Source organism: Patiria miniata, unplaced genomic scaffold (genome assembly GCF_015706575.1).
Source record: "Patiria miniata isolate m_02_andy unplaced genomic scaffold, ASM1570657v1 HiC_scaffold_7, whole genome shotgun sequence".
In the NCBI taxonomy this organism is placed as follows: Eukaryota; Metazoa; Echinodermata; class Asteroidea; order Valvatida; family Asterinidae; genus Patiria; species Patiria miniata.
The window spans coordinates 4349084-4355681 of NW_024037074.1; the positions used below are offsets into that span (position 1 = coordinate 4349084).

Sequence of the window (6598 nt, forward strand, 5' to 3'; positions counted from 1 at the left end):
ACTTGCCAAATTTGAATTTTGGGGTTGGGTTTCTTTAACAGGTAGCCGGGTACCCATGTTTTTTTTAATCGCTTTTCTAATCGCTAATGTAGACTGCATGGTTCAAAGAACAGAACAAAAGCAAATGTCATTAGCAAAACACACTGAAACTCTGAGCTTGCACAGAAATTCTGCACTTATCCTGTAAGCAAAGAATCCTTACGCTAGGTTCACACATTCCCAAATTAGTTATGAATACAACAAGAGTAAACCAAGAATTGAAATTGGTTCCCGAATCACCCCGACAATTTTGAACATGTTCAAATTTGTTGAGCGCTTCCCGATCTTTAACGATCTTTCACCGAACTAACAGAATCATCCCAAGACTACCAAGAACCATCCCCGATTTACTCAAGAATTGGTATTCGCTGAGATTCGGCTTAAAAATTGGGAATGTGTGAACCTAGCATTAGTTATGGGATGTACATGTACGTATCATGTACAAAAGCATGCTCACAGCTCTAACTTCCTTGTTTACCTGTGAAAAATGCTAACCGCTAACAAGGATTTTTTTTCCATTATTTAGTTAGCTGGGATTCTTTGCCTACATGTACATGTACTGCACACAGAGACATATCAAACTGGGATCTGGGATCCAATCTATCGACATCGGAGAGCAAAAAGCTCACCCGATCCGAATGTCTGCTCCGTCCACTGTTGTAACACTTGTGTGGTATTCAAGTTAGTATTTTGACCTGCGACATACTGTACTCAGCATAATGGATACGTACATCTGCTGAAAACGTGTAGTTTTCCTGTCCGTTTCCAGGCAAGTTTGGCAAAAACCGTAAAATTCCCAATTGGGAATGTATTGGGAGTATGATCATGAACTTCCCCAGTCTTGCCCACCTCCCTATGGAGCATCCATTCTGCCTTGTGATTTACATACATGTACTACATGAAAGGGCACACAAACAGGATGGGTCAAAGGTTACACAACACAGAGCATTTGTGGCAGTATACATGTACTACATACATGTACAGTACTACATGTACATGCGTTCATGAGCATACGTGTAGGAACTTAAAAACAGTTTTACTACTGTCCAACATTGTTTGTTCCGCACCACATTTGACATGTGGGTTGCTTTATGCAAAACCAGAACTTTAACATCCTCATCCCCCAAAAATAATCTCACTACACAATAGATGTAACCATGGAGGAATAAAACAAACATGTCCTCAATGATATATACTAGAAGCTATGTAAATTCGCAAGTTCAAAGCCGTAGTAGGCCTATATCTTTATACATGAACCCTTGCCAAAAAAAATAAGTTCTACTATTATGTAACTCGAAAAGTTAAAACTTTTGGAGCAACACTCCATGCTTTGCCACTATATACGGAAGCAGAAAAAGCAAAAATCACTGAAACCTCTTTTTAGCAAACAAAATTACATACATTATCGACTACGTTAAAGCCAACATTTAAGATCAACTATCCGGACTCTAAAGTTGTATCAATTTCACTCGACAGTAGATGCACGCAGTTTCTATATAACTTTGTTTTGTGATCAATAAAATATTCAGACTCAAACACAGGTTATTTGGCTCTGTGCCAATCCCAATGACAACAATGCACGTTCCATTACCCTCCAGTGTCAAGGGTCAGCCCATAAATGCATTGATAAAGACAGCACCAACACATCTGACATAATCTTACCCCAACGAGTGGACTCCTATGAGTTATCCAGGGGTTGAAGGTCAACCAACATATGGCTATCTGCTTTACTGATGTTGTATTCACGGGCTTGGGTTAAAAGGAATGTACAACATTTGCTTTTGCTGCAATTTTTAGAAATAAATGGATTTGGAGGATTAGTATGTACATGTAACAGTTGTGCAATCAACTGTTGTGCAATCAATTGCAAAGAAATGGGGAATAACTAAATATGAAAAATTAGGAGCACTTTTTGAGAAAAAAAATCAGTTTTCTCCAACGCTGGTCGGCCGACCAGCGTTGGAAAAATACAAGTTTTCTTGAAAATGTCAGAACACCAGGAGCCACAATTTTACAGGATGCTTTAAACTGTCATCCCTCACAATCCAGTAAGATATTTCGTGATAATTTGATCATTTCGTTTTTTGATGTTTGCAAAATGTTGTATCTTCCCTTTAATATTTTTACCCTTACTGTCAACAAGTCAATTCATAAGACATGACTAGATGGGGAACTGCATGTGGAACACTCACACGAGAACAGAATCTACAATTCACTGGTGCCCATCATTAAATACAACTTTAATTATAAATACATGTACCTCCCAAGTTCAATAATGAGCAGTTAAACAAAGGTACAATTTTGTTCAGAAATGTTATCCCTAACACATAGCATGTGTAAAAAATGTATTAAAAATTAACACTACCGGTACATGTATGCTTACAATGTACATGTACAGGTACGTGTACATACAGTTGGGAATGATCTTTACATCATGAACTTGCGTAGGCCTACAGTTAGTGGTCCCATGAAAGGAGAGCTCCAAATTGTTGGGTTTTTGCCAATTCAGGAGAGTTAAAGGTACATGTAATGTATACAACTTTTGTGTTTGCTGTAATTTTCAGAAATGGATGGATTTGGGGTTTAGTATTTTAGTATTTTAAAGCAAATATTGATACACTGACCTGTTTAAAGGGAATATACAACATTTGCTAACATCGAAAAACAAAACTACCAAGTTTTTACGAAATACCTTATTGGATGTTGGTAAATGACAGTCTAAAGCATCCTGTAAAATTATGGCACCTGGCATGCAGTCATTTTCAAGAAAGAGGTATTTTTGTAAACATTTTTCAACAGTGGCTGGCCGACCACCGTTGGAAAAACCTAACTATTTTTCAACTACTGCTCCAAATTTATCATTTTTTTTTTCAGTCAAAATTTTTGTTTGCTATTGGTAACATGTTCATGAATGGGTGCAGGCCAGCTAGACTGGTTCCCTTGCCTAACAATTTTCCGGGATCTATAAATTGATCCATTTCATCTTTAGTGGAGTCAGGGGGAACCAGACTACTTGAACATTTTTGTTTTTCTTTGTTTTTTTTCCAGCATTTTCGAACACAAAACTTCAAACATGTCAGTGTAACAATATTTGATCTATTAAACTAACCCCTCAAATAGTTCATTTCTGAAAATTACAGCAAAAGCCAATGATGTACACTCCCTTTAAAGTTTTGTGTTCATAGATGCTGGGAAAACCAAGAAAAAATGTTGTTCTTGTAACCTGGTTCCCTGACCCAACTAATGCAGACGAAACGGAGCAATTTATAGATGTCAGGGAATTATCAGGTCAGGGACCAGACTAGCTGGCTTGCACAAATTCATGGATATGTAACCGCTTGCAAACAAAATGTGGACTAAGGAAATTTGGTAAATTGGTGGCAGTATTTGAAGTAAAAAAAATCATTTTTTTCCATTGATGGTCGGCCCACCATCGTTGGAAATTGATATAAAAAAACCTTTTCTTCTAAATGACAGCACACCAGGTGTCATCATTTCAGAGGATGCTTAGGAATTATTCACTTATAGTCCAATAATAATTTGGTAGTTTTGTTATTTGATGTTTGCAAATTTATGTTGTTTATTACCTGTAATAACATGTAGGGGACAAGGGGAGAGTGGGGTGTTTGTTGGAATGTGGGGTACATTGTGTATGTTGAAACATTGAGATTTTCTGACACAGCTAGCTTACATATGTATCTCTTTACATAATGTTATGAGTTAATGCTACCTACAGTAGGGGGGATGGATTTGATGGAGTTGGAAAGGTTAGGGTTAATGATGTTCTAAAAAACAGTACGACTTTCAAGAAGCGAGAAATCATACATTTTCCAGTAAGCGAATTTGCTAACATGATATTTAGTGTTTGATGATGGTCTTATACATGTAGTCTGACATTTATCGTGTTTATAGGCGACTAGTCTAGGCACGAGTCATTAACCCTAACCGCCCTGAATCCTCCAAAATCCTTTTTGCAAATTGGAGAAATTTGCAGGATTGAGGTTACATGGCAAAAGTGCGTTGCTATTTCGACGTACGCACTGTGTCAAGGTCTTGGGCCGGACCTTGTGTTGTTTATGCTCAGCCGTGCATAAATTTAGCCCTTGATTATACTTGACATCCTCCGCACTGCTCCAGGATGTCACTGCCTCTGCCTCAGCCTATTGACAGTCATAGCCGGAGGATTTTGCAGGATTCAGGCAGTGATCACCCCTCCATGGACCATATTCAAGAAATAGCTGAGGAATTTGCAGGATTGAGGCTATATGCTATTTTTCCATGAGGCCAATTGGAGGATTTTGCAGGATTGAGGCTACATCCTAGCAAAATGGCCTAGGGAGTTAGGGTTAAAGAGGAGCCCAAGACAGAGGCAGTCGGACTAGTCTAGTAAAGGCTTCCTCTTTTTGTGTAAGACATAAACTAAAAATCTGGCAAAAGTTGTGTCAATCAATGCCTGCTAAAAAAAAATGTAATTAAGGCCGGAATTAATGTAGTATCCTGACGCCACTTTTTGGGTTGTGTACAAAGTCTATGGAGAGTTGGGTGCATTTTCAAAGTATTTTCTAACAAAATTGGAAATTTTTCTCAGTCCCAGATTCATGTCTTTTCAACATTTTTGCAAATGGCTCATAGACTGACCTTCATTTGAGAAAATGATGAAAAAAAAGTGAGGTCAGGATGCGAACTTATTTCCTAGTCTAAATGTTTAATAACAAAAGATGGTCATGACAATTCAATTAACAGAGTCAGGGGGAGAGCACAGCCACAGGCATTGACAGGACAGTAATCAGTAGGCCATATTTCACCTAGGTCTACTTGACTTAGTTACTAGCCTAGGTCTACAAACAATCAATCATAACACAAGATTCAAGAACTAGTAAGAAAAAAAAAGGAAGAGTATCCTACCTAGTCATGCTAGTCCCTTCTGACTTAAAATTGTGAGCAAAACTTAAGAAATTTGGCCTGGAACTTCGAAAAGTAGAACCATAGAGCAAGGAACCTATGGTAGAACTGAAGAAGTACGTCAATACACTTTTCACAATTTCAGTACAGCGTGTACCGTATGCACAGTGCGCATAGCGTACAACACTTCGTCATGTTCGTTCACACACACATTGACACCAAAACAGTGCACAAACTGAATACAAAATGCACCGCCCTCACTTCGCATTCACTCACAACACGAGCACGTCGGACCAGAATAAACCTCCATACGCCTCATAATAACGGCAGATTATCACACAACCAGGATATTAATAAAGGCTAATATACCTGAACGTAAACTGACGACTATTAGCAGGCTTATACGAGTAGGATCTCTTGAAAAATCTACCTTTCTTTCGTTCAAATTTGACTGCAAAATTCCAATCTCAACTTTCTGTACGTGTTCGATTCCAATATGGCTGCGCTGAATGATGTACCACGTGACCAGTACAATTAGCATATCTTCGATGTATAAAAACTTTCCCCTCTGACCTTTATGTAAATTCACAGCTAGATGTAAATTGCATGGCCCAAGTTAGGATTTTCTTTTTCTCGTAACTATTTTGTTAAAGTAAGCATTGGTGAAATTTTGTCATTAAATATTAGTGAAAAAGTTCAAGCTGTACCATTTACTGCAGTCTTTGTCGCATGTGATCTGTCATGATATCATAATCTTTGAATAAAGGTCACTTTTAAAAAAAAAATTCTCTCTATAAACCATATATGGATCGATAAATCTTATTTTCCTGCTTTTAAAGCATGCAACTTCGATTCCTCTATATTTAGTAATTTTGTTATTCGGATTCAACTGCGTTATTATCACACAGCTCCGGCCGGCCATAGGCATAAGTAGACCTATATTGTACAATTAAATGGGTTTTCTGCCCCCCCCCCCCCTCCCCGATTCATCATCTGATTATTCCAAATCATTGCATATTCCGCACATAATTTTCATTTATTTGTAACTTAATATGTGACGATTGAAAAGAAATCATATCAAATTTCAGCCCGTACGTGCTCAACATCTTAAAGATGACCCAACCGAGCTAGCTTATACTGCGTGTCTCGCCGGGCCAATAGAGGGCGCACCAATTTCCTGTCCCCAGAATTCTCCGAAGTGAGCCCTCTATCTTTTGCCATTATGGGTTAAGTACTTTTTCCCCGAGGTAAGGGGCCTCCATAATTATCACATTTTCAAAAGCGTACAAAACTGGGGGGAGGGGGGGGGGGGTCGCATGTCCATCAATATTTCCGATTCAGTGTTTTTGTTATGGGCTTTCAGAATATCTTTCGTAAAAACAAACATCGATACCTCAATCAACTTGGCAAACTCCAGACCATGCCTGCTGGGCGCAGCCATAAATTTGTCATTCAGCTTCGTGCGTTAATACGCGCCGGTGACACACATTATGGTAGCAGACCAGTAAATAAACTTCCATAGACCCCAATGGTAAATGCTCCCAATTCAGAAATTCGGCAAAAATACTCACAACTCTCCAAGGTGTTCGAGACACACATCAAATTAAAGCTTATTTCATCATCTTTCATTTTCTTTTCAATTTTCGGGGGGGGGGGG

The 6598-nt window shown here is 38.5% G+C and overlaps 1 protein-coding gene across 3 annotated transcripts in view; it reads right to left on the reverse strand.

The window, feature by feature from the left end:
- The window catches only part of LOC119744447 (GRB10-interacting GYF protein 2-like), a 30995-nt gene extending 25529 nt beyond the window's left edge, over positions 1-5466 (reverse strand). For 2 of the 3 annotated variants that reach the window (XM_038220376.1, XM_038220378.1), the window contains exon 1: positions 5311-5465. The gene's annotated coding sequence lies outside the window, so the exon portion shown is untranslated. Of the gene's footprint in view, positions 1-5310 lie in introns of all 3 variants that reach the window. The other variant, XM_038220377.1, reaches the window with a different exon arrangement.
- Positions 5467-6598: the final 1132 nt, after the last annotated feature.